Genomic DNA, 16953 nt, shown 5'->3' with positions numbered 1-16953 from the left:
CAGAGTCTGGAAAGAAAGGTAGTGGGAGGCACTGCCTGGCCCAGCCCATTCCTGGCTTTCAGCTGAGCCCTGCCTCAGCCCAACTCTGCCCTTGCTTCCCCAGGGGAAGTACGGCCTGCAGGGTCCCAGGGTGGCTCTGACACTCAGCAGCCCTGGGGTGTTAGCCTCCACTGTTGCTGTCCTGGAGGGTGTGTTCCGGACCCTGGGCTTTGAGAGCTGCCAGAAGAGGGAGGCCTCTGTCTAGGTGAGTCCTCACCCGCCTCTGACCTCACCCTCATCCCAGCACCCACCCCTAGGCCCACCCGGGGGCCTCCTTGGACTCAGGCTTTTGCTTTTGTCCTAGGGCTTCCTCGAGGAGCTGGTTGGGTTCCGGGAGCAGCTGGATGCCCTTGGGGGCCCTGTGGGCTGTGCCCTCGTGGCCTTGGTGGCCCCCCGTGGGCAGCTGAGGCAGCCCCAGCAGTTGGTCTGGGAGCTGAGCCGCTGCAGGGCCCTGTGGGGCTGCCCCAAAGTTTTCCTGCTGCTCTCGACGACTCCTGGGGGTGAGTGGGCTGGGCAGGGAAACCGGTTTTGGGACGGCACAAAGTAGGGGTGGGGGTGGGCAGGAGGGGCGAGCTCTACCCTCCAGGCCCATGTACCATTTCAACACCCAGCTGCCCCTGAGCCCGGAGCCTTCCTCGCTGGCCTGAGCCAGCTCTGTGGCCGATTTCCTCACTGGTCTCTGCTGCAGCTGCTGACGGAGGTAAGGGCTCCAGATGGGGAATCCCTGGGAGGGGGTCCGTGCCAATCACTTCCCCAGGCTCTGCTGTGCTCTCCTGACCCTGCTTGGCGGTTCAAGTCATTCACACGCCCCCCCCCCCCCCCCCGTTTTACAGTTGAATCTTTATTGTCTATGCATGTGGTATCATTCTGGAGCCCTTGCCTCCTGCCCCACCCATGCCCCTGCTCACAGCCTACTCAGGATTCCTGACACTCCCAGCCGCTTCTCAGCTCGCACCTTTGCCCACACCACTCCCCCTGGCTTGCCCTCCTGTTGTCCCAGCCAGCCTCACACGTTCCCTACCAGGCTGTCACTGATGCCCTTCCTTGGTTTCCTCCAGTCTGCGCCTCTGCTTCTACCCAGCCCTGTTCATACTCACACAGACAGACGGTGACTGTCTGTCAGACTGCAGGTCCCTGGAAGTCAGAGTGGTGAATGATCCAGTTCTGGGCTGGGCTGGAGCCCCAACAGTCTCACTGGGCACTTGGGTGGCCACTGGTGACCCTGGAGGTGAAGGGTGGGCTGCAGCTTTCCCCAGCCTGGTGTCCTCCCCAGGCAGTAGCTACCCTGTGAACCTTCCCAAACAGGCCCCAGCCTGCTCTAGGAAGCGCCCAGCTCTGTGCACACTGATCCCTGGGGTGGGGCGTGGTGTGGTTAATGGCATGGCCAGGATCCACTTAAGGACATCCATGTCCAGAGAAACCCATGACATTGAACATGAACTAGGACATCCCCTTCATGCTCTCCCATTTTTTTGCCTGTGTCCTTCCTCTGTTCTGGCAGGGACCCCAAAGAGACTGCGGTAGCCACAAGCTAGGCAGGTTGTTCCCTGAAGCCAGTGCCCTTTTCCCTCCCCAAACTGTGCCCCCATGGAGCAGCCCCCTAGGGGTTCTCTGGTCCCCCCAGGTCTTCTACAGGACAGCCAAAGAGTCAGAGGCCTCCTACTGCCCAGTCCTCCGGAGCTCCTTGAGGGGTGCACTGTGCCTGGGGGATGTGGAACCCTGGGAGCCCCAGGTGAGGGGCACGGGGTGGGGTGAATGATGTGACAGATGTGAGCGGGACAGAGGCTTGGGGAGACCTGAGATGGGGGGATGTGAGGAGCTGGGAGGTTCTCAGACCACTCTGAATGCTCCTTCACTTGTCTGTAGCCAGAACCCAGCCCCAGCGCTCAGTATGACCTGTCCGGGACCGGAGCTGCCCTCCTGCTATCCGTGATCCATGGCCGGCCTGGGGCCCAGCATGATGTGGAGGCGCTGGGGGGCCTGTGTCAGGCCCTGAACTTCAAGACCACCCTAAGGACAGACCCTACGGCCCAGGTGAGGTGAAGTCCAGAGCTCTGGTGAGGCTCTGAAGGAAGCTCCCCCCGCCACCCCAGGAGCCGAGCGACTCTCTGCAGGGCTTCTCACCGGCTCTGGCTTCCATCCTTCCTGCTGCACGTGTGGGGAGCTTGTCTCCCGGGCTCTGGCGGCGTCCCCCGCTGCTTCTCCACTCCTCTGCTCCAGGCCCCAGCGGGACCCTCCAGCTTTTCCTTCGAGGGTCTCAGCTTCCTTCCCAGACACCTGTCAGCTCATTGCTCTCCCCTCACGCCTCTTTCCTTTGTGGGGCATTTTCCCTGCCCTGGCCAAAGACCCAGCTGCAAGAGGCTAGACCACATGATTCTTCCAATTAGGCCATGCCAGGTTTGCAGTGGGCGGGCGGGGGAGTTAGAAAAAGGACTTTCTCTGTGGGCCTGAGGCTGGCAGGAGGTGGGAAGTAGGGTGGGCAGGGACTGGACAAACCTCTCTGGAGGGCTATCAGGCACTGGGGAGGACAAAGCCTGGGCCCAGGCCTCCATCTTATCCCCACTCCAGGCTTTCCGGGAGGAGATGGCCCAGTTCCGAGAGGGCCTAGATGCCCGCAGGGTCCCAGTGAGCTGTGCCCTTGTGGCCCTCATGGCCCATGGGGGGCCACAGGGCCAGCTGCTGGGAGCTGACGGGCAGGAGGTCCAGCCAGAGGCGCTGGTGCAGGAGCTGAGCCGCTGCAGGGCCCTGTGGGGCTGCCCCAAGATCTTCCTGCTTCAGGCTTGCCGCGGGGGTAAGTGGGGCCTGCCCATCCCCTCCCCACTGAAGGCCAGGCCAGGTCCCCGCCTCCCAGGACTTGCTGTCCACCTTCTTCAGGAGGCCTCAGCATGGGCGCTTCACGTGCACTGCCCCATCTCCTAGCCTCTCCTAGAAGTCCATGAATTTGAGCACTTTACCCTCAGCACATGCATTTCCATCCTTTGGGTCCTTGCAGCCTGGCAGGCCTGCCCTGGATTTCTGGGGGATGGGCTGTGGACCCCTGGGGGCACCCCCAGGTATCTGCTCAGCCAAAGAATCTGCATATCCCCTCTCCCTTCCAGGGCAGAGGGACGCTGGTGTGGGACCCACAGCTCTCCCCTGGTTCCGGCGCTGGCTGCAGGCATCACCAACCACCCCCTCACATGCCCACGTCCTCCAGATCTATGCTGATGCCCAAGGTGGGCGTGGCTTCCTGCTGGAGCCCGGGCTTGGCCAGGACTGGTGGGAGGGCTGTCCGGTGTGCCTCTCCAGGGCTCTGATCGGGGTCTTGCCAAGAGGATGGGAAGGGAAACCTTCCGAAACCGCAAGGGCCGCTGAAAATCGAGGGCTTCTGCCCCTCCTTGAGCCTCAAAACAACACTGGAGGCAGGAAGGTGAGACAGTTTTCCTAAGGTCCCACAGCTGGTAGGTGGCAGAGCTGAGAGACTTGAGTTCTTGTGGTGGTGTTGAGATTTGAGTTCAGATTTGCCTTTTCCACCCTGGGCTAATTCTACTGACTTCCCCGTGTGCCCGTGAGGCAGAGCTGGGGGGACCTCTGGGGCTGGGAGAGTCCCAGGAGGCTGGGTCAGCGCGTTGCTCCTTCTTCCAGGCAGGTCCTCTGGGGGCCCCACTCCAGGGAACTCTGACCAAGCGGACATCCTGATGGTTTACGCAGCTGCTGAGGGTAAGCCTGCTGCCTGGGGAAAGCCTGCTACATGGGGCCCTGCATCCTGGCTAGATGCCTGGGGTGGCTTTAGGGGGGCCACGGCTGGGCAGGGTCAAATTGTATATTCACTCCATGAATATCAAGCACCAAGTTGTTCCAGAAGCCAGAAGTTCCCACTCTTTGGACCATTCCCTTGCCTGACCCCCGGGGTCCTGTCTGTCTGCACGCCCTACCACCCTGCCGTTTCTGCCAACAAAGAGCAGCAGGTGGGGCCCAAGCCTGATGCTCTGACCCTGGTCCTCTGGCCTAGACTGTGTAGCCTATCGGGATGATGAGAAGGGCTCGGACTTTATCCAGACTCTGGTGGAGGTCCTCAGAGCTGACCCTGGGGGAGAGCTCCTGGAGCTGCTGACTGAGGTGTGTTGGGGTTAGGGGCAGAGACCTGGGGAAAGGGGCTGGATTCATCCTTCTCCCCATCCCTGGTGTTCTGATTACCTCCCATTCACCCTGTGGGTGAGCCAGGCTAGGGCCCCCGGTGAGAGCCACAGCAGGTCTTAGAGGGTTCTGCTCACTGCCCGGTAGAGAAGGTGGTTGCCCACCTGGCAGGGCCCCTGGGGGTTGCGGTCAGGAACAGGGTGAACCAGCAGGGGCTGTGGGCTGCAGGCTTTATAGTAAGAGTGGGTGGGGTAATAATTTCACAGGCTTGCAGGGAACTGAAGCCCCTCAGACTGAGAGCAAGTGGAGGGTCGGGGAGCCAGCTGGGTGGGGAGCCCTTCTTGCTGTGTGTGGGGCACATCTGCCAGGAGCAGAGGGCTCACGGTTAGGCCTCTGAGGCCCCCTGAGGGCCCACGATGGCAAGGCAGCACTTGAAATTTTAGGCCTTCTCGTCCACGGGGCTCCAGGCGGGGTGCCCAGGGACCCGGCAGTCCTGGGCGCAGGCTGAGTGGGGTCCTCGCAGGTCAACCGCCGGGTGTGTGAACTGGAGGTGCTGGGTCCCGACGGCCAGAGGCGCCGCAAGGCCTGCCTGGAGATCCGCAGCTCGCTAAGGCGCCGGCTCTGCCTGCAGGCGGGACTGCGCCCGTTGCCGCTCCGGGGGTTCTGACCACCGGGGGCCACCGCCCAGCGCCGCCGCCGACTCCATCCCCTGTCCTGGTTCCTCTTGTGTAAATGGGCGCCGCAGCGCGGGCGTGGTGCGTGGGGCGCGGAGGTAGGGGGACTGCAGTAAAGGTCTGTGGGTGATCTGGGTGTACGTGAACAGCGCCTGCCCTCGGGGAGGTGACCCAGTGAGAGAACGCATGCCACGTGACTGGCACCCCGTAAGGGTGCACCTGTGCTCCTGGAAGCGGGGGGCTGGGCCTTCCCGCGGGCGCAGGGACTGAGGAACCCAGCCCGGGCTAGGCTGGGCTGGATGTTCCGAGAGAGGTCAGCCGGGGCCCACGTCGCTGTCTCAGCTTGCGCACCCCACAGGCGCCCCACGCTGGGGCCGTGGGAATGCAGGAGATGCGGTCTCGGCTTTCCCGCTGGTCGGAGCCCGGGCTGGGACCACAGGACTGGACAGAGCACAGCAGGCTGACCGGTGCTGTGATGCGGGAAGCGCGGGGGCTGCGGGGGCTTCTGGGGCTGCAGAGGGAGCAGTGGGCAGTCTCTGACCGAACGCGCTCTGGAGCCACGTAGGGGAAGCGCTCCCAACGCGCGCCGGTTAGGGCCGGAGCCTGCGCGGCCTCACCGGGGCTCGAACTCCCGGTACAGTTCGTTAGGGCGGTCCTCGCCGAGCCGCTGGGACTGGTTTGCGCAAAGGGGCCCCAACTCGCAGCCCCACCCACACAGGGCCCGAGGGGCGGAGCCCCTCGCCAGTAGGAGCATGCGCATTTTGTTGCACTACACAGGCGCCTGGACCAGCTTTATGAGTGAAGCTGGGGAAGCGCCACTGGTGGGGCCGCGTGGCCTAATGGATAAGGCGTCTGATTCCGGATCAGAAGATTGAGGGTTCGAGTCCCTTCGTGGTCGCTGCAGTGCTTGTTTTTCCTCCCTTGACTTCATATTTTCCCTTTGTCCGGACTGCACTCTCCGCGGAAACTAAAGAGGTCTGGAATGTGCCCCCCCCTCGCGGCGCGGCGCCCCGCCCTGCCGCACCGGGAAAACCGCCGAGCTCCAGAGTTCCAGCACGCGTGGAGCTCGGGAGCTTAGGCTCTGGTCTGCCCCCCCCCCGCGACCCGAGGGTGCTGTGGGGCCCTGAAGGCACCAGCGGTGTCTGCTGTCACCCGCATCGAGTCCGGGAGCCTCAAACGAGGTCAATATAGTTCAGCCGACCAGAGCTGTGACAGACGGGGGGTTGGATTGTTGCCAGGATGAGGTGGGGGAAGGGAGTGGTCCCAAGGTGAGAGGACAGGTGCATTTCAACATACAATAGGTTCTTGTGATAAAGTTTTGGAAATAGTCGTGACGGTTGGATGATATTGTGCATATAACTGATGCCACTGAATTGTACACTTAAAAACGGTTTAATTGGCCAATTTAACGTTAAATATATATATTTTTACCACAATAAAAAATGTTTTAAAAAATCTAACAGATTATTCCGATTTCTTACAATGATAGTGTACCTAAATGGCTTGTGTGCATATATATGTAAAAGTTTAAACCTAAAGAATATGCCCAGGATTGGGTCATCATTGTACCTGGGAAAAAATGTCTTTACCTGCGGACCCGACTTCTCTCCAAGGGATTCTGGCTAAGCCAGGTAACCTAGGTGATGTAACCTCCTCCCACCAGGTGACCGCCAGGGCAGTGGCAGCCGGAGACCTCATTCTGGAAGGTAGGCGCAGGTGACCTGGGGTCCTGTGGGGGTGTTACTTTATCGTTTTTGTGATGCTTCAGCGGTTTGAAATTCATTAAGGTGAACATTTTGGAGATGGGAAAGAACACCCGTCCTCTGGTGGGAAAGTTAACGCTGGGTTCTCTGACCGTGAGAATCTCCTACTCCACCGACGCAGCTAGTCCGAGGAGAGCCATTGCGGAGGGCGCTCAGGGCAAAGACCTCGGGCCACTGGGCTCTGTTGAAAACCGCGGAGAGCTGGACCCAGGTAACACCTCCTGTCTACGGGGCAGTGTAGGGAGGCGGGCTGGTACCCCTCTTCTCTCTTCTCCCACATTTTGCACAGGCAACTCCTTCTTGCTAATGGTTATCACCGGACCCGGAGTTTCCCAGAAGGAGAGGAAAGTGCTCGCCCAGGATTTGATCCCCAGACTTTTCTCACCCTAAGCGAGGCTCACACCCTAGTCCAACGAGCTGAGCGACACCTGTGGTCCCAGTTCTTTGGGCTCCGTCTGCGCGTGCGCGGTCTCTCCGCGATCCGGGGATGCTTTAGCAGCAGGTCAGGTTCGAGTGCGGGCCGAATGCAGGTGTTGAGGGGCCGGAGGGGGACAGAGGAATCTGTGTGTAACCAGTGGGAACAACGGGGAGGTGTCGGAGAGACTGGTCTAGGACCATTGCGAGACACTGATTGTCAGCCCCGGTGGCCTAATGGATAAGGCATTGGCCTCCTAAGCCAGGGATTGTGGGTTCGAGTCCCACCCGGGGTACAAAGGGATAAGTTTTAGACACCCTCCAAGGGGGAAAAAGTGAAATGCTTCTGCAGTGGAGGAAACCAAATTAAAGGTGCTTGAGGTTGCCCAGTCCTAGTCCTAAGCTATTAAATTGGTTGTCTCTCTATTTTCTAATAAGGGGTGCACGTTTCCAGCTTTCAGAAAGGAATACTGGCATCATTCACCTTTTAAAAATAACCATCTATTCTACTTGATGATATAAAGGAATAATTGTTCATTTTTCCAGGTGTATTAATTTTATTGTGGTTCTATATATTTTTAAAAGTTCTTTTATAAACAGACCCAAGGCAATTATTTAGAGATTAAATTATATGACAACTGTTTTTCTTTAAAACACCGGTTGAGTGCTGACAATGGTTATAAATACGGTAACGTGGGGCGCCTGGGTGGCTCAGACGGTTAAGCCTCTGCCTTCGGCTCAGGTCATGGTCCCAGGGTCCTGGGATCGAGCCCCACATCGGGCTCTCTGCTCAGTGGGGAGCCTGCTTCTCCCTCTCTCTCTCTGCCTGCTGCTCTGCCTACTTGTGATCTCTGTCAAACAAATAAAAAAAAAAAATCTTAAAAATAAATAAATGAATAAATACGGTAACGTATACTTGCAAGTTGCTTTGAGATGAGATCTGAAATGTTCTCAGCACACACGCAGAAAAGGTAACTATGTGAAGGATGGTTGTGTTAACAGTGGTAAATATTTCACAAATGTATATGTGTATCAAATCATCACATTGTGCACCTTCAGTATATATCATTTTTATTTGTCAATTATCTGTCCATAAAGCTAGGGAAAATACAATGGGTTGCTTGGAGGTATAGACAAAACAAGATAATGGTTGCTAATGGCGTAAGTTGCTAATGGCTTAAGCTGGGGGATGAGGACCCCTTAAACTATTTCTCTGCTTTAGTGCATGTTTGAAGTAGTCCATAATAAAGTCTCCTCTTTTTTTCATCCATGCAATCCCTGTCTTCATCCTGGAGATAGAAATCTCCCAACTTCCGCACATGGTGTAAAGTAAAATCAGAAACCTCCTATACCACATGTTCATAGAAGGGAAGACCACTGGAACTTTGCTATATACATATACAAAAATAGTTCTCTTTTTTAAATTAGCATATAATGAATTATTTTCCCCGGGGGTACAGGTCTGTGAATCATCAGGCTTACACATTTCACAGCACTCACCATAGCACATACCCTCCCCAATGTCTATCATCCAGCCACCCTCTCCCTACCCCACCATCCCCTAGCAGTCCTCAGTTTGTTTCATGAGATTAAGAATTTCTTATGGTTTGTCTCCCTCCTGATCCCATCTTGTCTTGTTTTTTTCCCTCCCTACCCCCACGACCCCCCCACTGCCTCTCAACGTCCTCATATCAATGAGATTATATGATAATTGTCTTTTTCTGCTGCATAAAATATAGTTCCCTTTTGCTTTCAAAAACCACGAGTGAGACTCTTCTGTTCCTCTAGCTTTGACCTTACTTCTCCCACTTTCCCAAATATCTGGAAACCCATTATTCCCCCTGGAATCAAGAACATCATCTCATGTCTCCCACCATCGTGGGAGGAGACTGGGGACTGCAGAGCTATCCGAGGATGCTGGTGCTTCCCTTGCCAATGTTTCTCCATGCCTTCTTGAAAGGTATGTCTTCTGGGCGATTCAGCGGGTGGTGGGTGTCCACATCATGTGTGATAGATCTGCTCCAGCATCCCCATCTAAGTCTTTGGCTTGCTTTCTCTACTCAATGCCAGGGACGTTCTCACATCTCAGTCTCATTATAGTCTACCAATGAGTTCAATGCTTAGCCAACCAACCCAGAAACCTGGCAGAACCACATTCAGTGGCACAAAATAACATGTTAAGTATAGGCATTCTGGAAAGTGCTCCCAGGTCAATAAACACCAGATGAACAATCGTATCTCATCCTCCTTACTCCAATGCCCTTAGGTTCCTTCCCACATGTATTTCCTGGGTCTCTGATGGCATAAATGAGCACCACTTGCAATTCTTTGGGTGAATAAGCTATTTCCTCCTGGGTCACTGCCCACAGCATGCTGATCTGGCTGTAGTCATGGGGCCACATGGGGCCAGTGCTAACAAGGGTGGTTGGTGTGGGCTTTGTGGAGCACTACCATCCCATTGGAAGACAAGTGCTCTGGGTGAGATTATTATAGGACATTGAAACATGGGAAGCCTCCTCTCCACAGATTCCAGACTGATTTTGCTGACAAGGAAACCCAGGTCAACTTTGTTTGAGCCCACCCAGAGGTCTCCACGTCTTTGGCCCAACTCCTTCATAATCAGGGCCATTTCTTCCACATGAAAGATTTCCTGAGGCTGTGAACTCAACTTCCAATGTCGTTCCACAACACGTACATTTCAGTGATGGGTTCAATCTTTAGCTATATCAGCCCCACAGCTATAAGATTATTTCATGCCGGGGCACCTGGGTGGCTCAGTGGGTTAAGCCTCTGCCTTCAACTCAGGTGGTGATCCCAGGGTCCTGGGATCGAACCCCACATTGGGCTCTCTGCTCAGCGGGGAGCCTGCTTCCCTCTCTCTCTCTCTCTCTGCCTGCCTCTCTGTCTACTTGTGATCTCTGTCTGTCAAATAAATAAATAAAATCTTTAAAAAAAAAAGATTATTTCATGCCAGTCATGTAATGTCCCCCTGGGCTTCTGAACATGACTTAGGCTGAAAGTTTAAAGACCCGGTCTTGCCATTTCCTTTTGGTGAGCAAACCAGTGGCCCCCAAAAGAATCCCTTCCAGGCCACAGTCCTCATAATCACCTTTGCTGCCACAGCAGTTAAGGACAGCAGCCACATGGTCCTTCCAGACACTGTTTCATCATAATCAACCAGGTGGTATGTGGCTTGATTGTGATGCCATCGTGGTAAGGAGCTTGGCTGCCTTCAAACTCCTCACCAAACCAAGGTCCAGGCAGCAAACCCATCCGTGAGTGTCGGGGAACCAGGGAAGGTTGGTCAAAGGATACAAACTTTCAGATGTAAGAGGAATGAGTTGCGGGAACCTAATTTGCAGCACGGTGATGAGAGTGAGTAATACTGTATCGTGGGCTTGAAATTTGCTAAGGGGGTAGATTTGGAGTAACCACGTGAGGTGATGGGTATGTTCATTAGCTTGATTGTGGGGATCAGTCCACAATGTATAGGGATACAAAACCACTACATTGAACACCTTAATATGTAGGGGTTTTGTCAGTGGTATCAAGCTGGGGTGGGCGGAAGAAAAGTCATCCCTGATTTTAACAGACTATTGGAAGAACAACGGTTAACGAGGTACAAAGAGTGGCCCCAGAGGCCGTGGAGGAGGCAGAAAGGTACCACAGAAAGGGGCTCCAACCTGCAGAGCCACGGGCCAAGGGGAGAGGTTGTGGTCAAGAAACGTCAGAAGCTTGCGGAGGGCCTCGAGGAGCTTGGGAACAGATCTCGGAGAAAGAGTGCGGCGCGGCTAGCCTGGGTGTCACTGAGTCCCGAGGAGGGTCCCCCGCAGGCGGCTCGCGCCGGAGCCTCTCAGGAGCCGTGATGAGGCGGATTCTGTGTGGGTTGGGAGATCTCATGCTGGGTTCAGCAGGTGTTCCTGGAGCGAACGGTTACTTCCGGGATAAGGGGGGCGGGACGCGGCTTGGCGGGAACAGGAAACCGGAAGCGGCGCGTCCCTTGGTGCTCCAGCCGCTCAGTCGAGGCCTCCCGCCTGCAAAAGCTAACGCGGGTCCGTGGGCCAAGCAGAGTGGCACCCAGTAGGGTCTAGAAGGGTGAGCAGGAAGCAGGGAGAGAAGAGTGTGATAACTTGGGCCCCTGCCCTGCCTCGCCGCCCTTCTTTCCAGCCGCTTCCTGAGCGCGTTCCCGTCCTGCTCCCCGCCTCAGGCTTGCCCCGGGGAGAGCTGTTGCCTCAGCTGTTGGAACCAGACTCCCCGGATGAGGTTCTGAGGTTGAGTCCCCTGCTGGCCGCCTGGCACGGAGAACCACACACCCTCGAGCCGGTGAGGGTTTTGAGAAAGGCCGGGGCGCCGCAGCGCTGCCTCTATTCCGACCCTCGCCCGCGGTGGCCGCGGATAGACCGGAGGCGCTGGGAGACGAGCTGCGCTTGTCCCGCGGCTCCCCGCACCTCAGCGACACAGTGGGAAAGGCCCGGTAAAGCCCGGGGGAATGATGCGGCTGCTGCCGAGCATCTTTTTTTTTTTTTTTTAAGTTTTAATTTTAATTCCATTTAGTTAACGTAGTGTGACATTAGAGTCAGGTGTACAGTATAGTGACTGGGCACTTCCGACATGACCGGGCTCATCACAGGTGCGTGCGCCATCCCCATCCCCCATCCGCGCCATTCCCATCCCCCATTCTCGCCCCCCCCCGCCCCCATTTCTCCAGCAACCAGCCGTTTGTTCTCTGTGGTTAAGAGTCGGCTTCTTGATTTGTCTCTCTCCTCTCCTCTCCCTTTGCTCGTTTGTTTTGTTTCTTAAATTCCACATACGTGTGAACTCATGTGGCATTCGTCTTTCTCGGGCTGACTTATCTTGCTTAGTATTATACTCCCTAGCTCCACCTGTGCTGTTGCAAACGGCAAGATTGCTTTTTTTTTTAAAGATTTTATTTATTTATTTGACAGAGAGAGATCACAAGTAGGCAGAGAAGCAGGCAGAGAAAGAGGAGGAAGCAGGCTCCCTGCTGAGCAGAGAGCCAGATGTGGGACTCGATTCCAGGACCCTGGGATCATGACCCGAGTGGAAGGCAGAGGCTTTAACCCACTAAGCCATCCAGGTGCCCCAAGATTGCTTTCTTTTTCGCGGCTGAGTAATATTCCGCATTTTATAGATACACATACCACATCTTCTTTATCCTCATCAGTCGAGGGACACTTGGACTGCTTCCATAATTTGGCTGTTGTAGAAAATTCTGCTATAAACATCAAGGTACATGAATCCCTTTGAATTTTTGTGCTTGTGTTGGTTGGGTAAATACTCAGTAGCGCAATTGTTGGGTCAAAAGGTAATTATTTTTAACTTTTTGAGGAAGGTCTGTACTCTCTTGTAGGGTGGCTGCACCAGTTTGCTTTCCCATCAACAGTGCATGAGGGTTCCTCTTTCTCTGCATCCTTGCCAACACCTGCTGTTTCTTCTTTTGTTGACTTTAGCCATTCTGACAGGTGTGAGATGATATCACATTATAGTTTTGATTTGCACTTCTCTGATGATGAGTGATGATGAGCATTTTTTCATGTCTGTTGACCGTCTGGATATCTTCTTTGGAGAAATGTCTGTTCATGCCTATTTTTTAATTTTTTAAAAAGGTTTTTAAAAGATTTTATTTTTTTAAAGTAATCTCTACACCCAAGCGTGGTGTGAATTTACAACTCTGAGATCAAGGGTCACATGCTCCATGGACTGAGCCAGCCAGGTGCCCTGTGCTCATTTTTCAGTTGGATTATGCCTTTTTTTGAGTCTTGAGTGTTATAAGTTCTTCATATATTTTGGATGCTAACCCTTTATCAAATATGTCATTTACAAATATCTTCTCCCATTCCATAGGTTACCTTTTAGGTTTTTGTTCATCATTAACTTTACTGTGCAGAAGTTTTTATTTTGATGTAGTCTCCATAGTTTTTTTTTTTTTTTTCTCTTGCCTGTGGAGATGTGTCTAGCCAGAAGTTGCTACAGCTGATGTCAGAGAAATTACTGCCTGTGTTCTCCTCAAAGAGTTTTATGGTTTCAGGTCTCACATTTAGGTCTGTAAAACATTTTGAATTTATCTTTGTGTATGGTGTAAGGAAGTTGTCCCGTTTCATTCTTTTGCTTGTAGCTGTCTGATTTTCCCAGCACCATTGGTTGAACAGATGGTCTTTTTTGCATTGGACATTCTTTCCTACTTTGTCAAAGGTTAATTGACCATATAATTGTGGATTTATTTGGGGTACCTGGCTGGCTCAGAAAAGCGTGCAACTCTTGATCTTGGAGTTATGAGGTTGAGCCCCACCTTGGGGGTAGAGATTAGTTAAGTAAACATTTTAATTGTGGATTTATTTCTGGGTTTTCTTTTCTGTTTCCTGATCTATGTGTCTGTTTTTGTGCCTGTACCATACCGTTTTGGTCACTACAGCTTTGTAATATAATTGAAGTCAGGAACTGTGATGCCTCCAGCTTTGCTTTTCTTTTTCAAGATTGCTTTGGCTAGAGCTGGCTGCCTGGCTGGCTCAGTCATCTGACTTGATTTCGACTCAGGTCAAGCTCTGCATAGGGCTCTGTGCTCCTCGTGGGGTCTGCTACGGATTCTCTCCTTTCCTCTCCCTCTGCCCCTCCTCCCCACTTATGCACTCTTTCTAGGTGAATACATAAAATCTTAAAAAAAAAGATTTCTCTGGCTATTCAGAGTCTCTAATGGTTCTATACAAATTTTAGGATTCTCTTTTCCCATTCTGTGAAAAATGCTGTTGGTATCCTGACAGGGTTTACCTTAAATGTGTAGATTGCTTTGGACAGTATAGACATTTTTAACAATATTCACTCTTCTAATCCATGAACATGGAATGTCTTTCCATTTCTTTGCATTGTCTTTGGTTTCTTTCCTCAATGTTTCATAGTTTGCAGAGTACCGGTCCCTCACCTCCAAGGTTACGCTGTTGGAGACTATCTTGAACGCACTGAGACAAAAGAATGACATGCTTGTGTTGACTGATGATCAATTCCGAGCACTCTGGCAGCCTGGAAACAGCCCACGTGTCCTTCACCTGAAGGGCCAATGAAGCTGAAGACCAGGCTTTGGGCCTCAGTGTAAAAACAGCCGATGCTGAGAAAAAGCTGAATTCCCACCATTGGCAGATCACTTATGCCAATGTCAGGGTGCTGAGAGGGAAGAAGTGGGACCCAGAGACTTGGAGTGGGGCTAGGTGGGGTGATGGATGGAGACCCAGGCCTCCACCCCTTCTGCCTCAAGGCTGGGAGGAACCTCAGATGAGGCCGATGCTTACGAGACAATGTTTCATCTCTTCAGGATTCTACTCCTCCTCCAGGCCACTGGGCTGAACACGGGTCCCATCTCAACTAAGAAAGTCCGGCCACTGCTCAGAAGGAGGGGAACTCTAAACCCAGCGCCATAGCACCTGGGTAATGCATCAGCGGTAACCCGTCCTGGATCAGGGTTGGGAGCATAAAAAGCTGGAAAAGGGACAGATGATCTCTATGGGACTCTTCCTTGGCATAGACCTTAACACCCTGGCAAGCATCCCTCCACCTGGTTATAATACACAGCCTGCTCAGCTTCCTGAAATGAAGTAGAGTTGCCAGAAATACCGCAGCAAACAGTGGAGAAAAGAATCAGAAGGGACAGAGACACAGGCATGCTTGAGTGGCCGGCACCATCAGAGCAAACACCTGCTGCTGTTTGTGTGTCTTGGCAGTGCCTGGAGGCAATGCCGTTTACAAAGGAAATAACACATGCCCAGTGGAGGGGAGGCACCAGCATCTTTGAGAAGCTTGGGAGTGATGTTCTCTGATCCGGCAGGTACTGTGACATATCCAAAGTAGAAGGTAAGCTTGTGTACCTTGCATCCCTTATTATTAAGAAAGAAGCCTAGTAATCGCTTCTCGGCCTTTTGGCTGAGATCAAGTGTAGTATCTGTTCTCATCAGTTTAATATCTGATACGTCTTCTATCTGAGGACAATATATTAAATGGATTTTTGGAGTAAGGAGTTGGAATAGGAGCTTGCTCTGTCCACTCCACACATTCACCTGGTATTGCAGTATCTCCAGGAATGGTGCACCCTCCCCACTAAAGTAGTAAATAAAAAATTTGGGAGAAAAAAAAGAAAGAAGCCTAGCACTCAGTAGGACCCCATGATGGTTAATTTGTGTCATCTTGGCCAGGCTGTGGTGCCCAAATGTTTGGACAAACACAAGTCTAGATGTTGCTGTAAAGGTAATTTTTTTTAGATGCAATTAACATTTAAATCGGTAGACTTGGTGAAGCAGATGACCTTCCACAATGCAGGTGGGCCTTGTCAAATCAGTTGAAGGTCTCGGGAGCAAAGACTAGGCTCCCTCAGGAGGTTGGAATGCTACCTCTGAGGCATTCTGACTCAAGACTGCAGTATCTACTTTTGCTGGAATTTCCAGCTGCCAACCTGTGAGTCAGTTCTTTAAAAATCAATCCAGGGGCACCTGGGTGGCTCAGTAGGTTGGGCCTCTGCCTTCGGCTCAGGTCATGGTCTCAGGGTCCTGGCATAGAGCCCCGAGTCGGGCTCTCTGCTCAGCAGGGAGCCTGCTTCCCCCTGTTTCTCTGCCTGCCTCTCTGCTTACTTGTGATCTTTCTCTCTGTCAAATAAATAAATAAAATCTTTTAAAAAAAATCAACCCAGATAGATCTCTGTCTCTTCTATCTTTCTATGTTCTGTTTTCCCAGAGAACTCTGAAAAATACAGTCTCTCTCTTTAAGGATTTATTTATTTGAAAGAGAGAGAGAGCCTGAGGGAGAGTGAGCAGTGAGGAGGGGCAAAGGGAGAGGGAGAGAGAGTCCCAAGCAGATTCCATGCTAAGCACAGAGCCCACTGTGGGGCTTCCATCTCCTAACCCTGAGATCACGACCTAAGCCAAAACTAAGAGTCATTCGCTTGATGGAGTGAGCCACCCAGGTGTCCCAAATACAATCTCTTTTGGATGGGTAGGGTGCCCTGGCCCAGCCACCAAGAGGCACCTGGCACATGTCTCCTCACTCCCTAGCCCACTTCCTTACCCGCATGGAAGCGTGGGTTTTCTGGGATGCAGCAGGACCTAGAGAGGCTGGGTACCAGAGCAGCAGAAGTGGCCAGAGTAATGGACCCCTGGAAACCAACATTACTCTGAGGACCCGACATCCTGACTCACGGTTGTTGACGAGCCTCAGGATCTGGGTCGCTAAGCCTGTGGACTGTCATATCCTTCCACAGAAAGAAACCCACAGTTCCCTCTCTGCTTGCTTCTCAAACAAGTGGACACACTAACCTGTCCTCAGAGTATCCCATGATTTCTAACTTTTACTTCAGAAGGAGGAGAGGAGTTGGGACAGGGCTGGACTGCCACTTCTCTGTCCACCATCGAGGGAAGCCTGGGCGGGGGCACACTACTGGAGAAGACCAGGGTCAGGAAGACGGAGCACTCCCGTTACAGATGGCGCCCCATGTGGGCCCCCAGTCAGGGCCAGAGTTGATGAGGTTCCATCTTTATCTGAAAATCCACTCCATGCTGTCTATCTGTAGCTCTCCCTCAGCCCACAGAGCTGAGACTTAACCCCGTAAGTAGTGGGTTCGAGTGGACTTAACCCCTTAAGCATTGGGTTTGAGCCCTATGTTGGGCGATATTCTTGGGCTGGGCTGCTTAGTGCCTGACCAGATCTTGCCAACTTCAAGGAAGTTACTAGAAGGGGAACTCCTCAGAGAGGCTTCTGACTGCTGTGTGTACTGTACCTGGAACTTTCACATAAATTTCAACTTTTATAAAATTAAAAATTACATATAATGGAATCTAAACAACGGAAGCAAGTTGCCCAGCATCCTGGCCTTCCTGGACCAGGACAGGTTCCTCTTAGTAAGGGTAGACCCAGTCCACTGTTTAGTTGTAGGGCTACTGGGACAAAAGCCA

The 16953-nt window shown here is 53.0% G+C and overlaps 2 non-coding genes across 2 annotated transcripts; both read left to right on the top strand.

Moving 5' to 3' along the window:
* The first annotated feature begins 5654 nt into the window (after positions 1-5654).
* On the top strand, positions 5655-5727 carry TRNAR-CCG. The gene has a single exon. It is a non-coding gene; the product is annotated as a tRNA-Arg (tRNA).
* A 1502-nt stretch (positions 5728-7229) lies between these two features.
* TRNAR-CCU lies at positions 7230-7302 on the top strand. The gene has a single exon. It is a non-coding gene; the product is annotated as a tRNA-Arg (tRNA).
* Positions 7303-16953: the final 9651 nt, after the last annotated feature.

The sequence above is a fragment of the Enhydra lutris genome, unplaced genomic scaffold, assembly GCF_002288905.1.
Source record: "Enhydra lutris kenyoni isolate GAN:26980312 unplaced genomic scaffold, ASM228890v2 scaffoldscaffold45, whole genome shotgun sequence".
NCBI lineage: Eukaryota > Metazoa > Chordata > Mammalia > Carnivora > Mustelidae > Enhydra > Enhydra lutris.
Note: the sequence above shows the minus strand (reverse complement) of the source record. Positions and strands in the feature narration are given on the sequence as shown.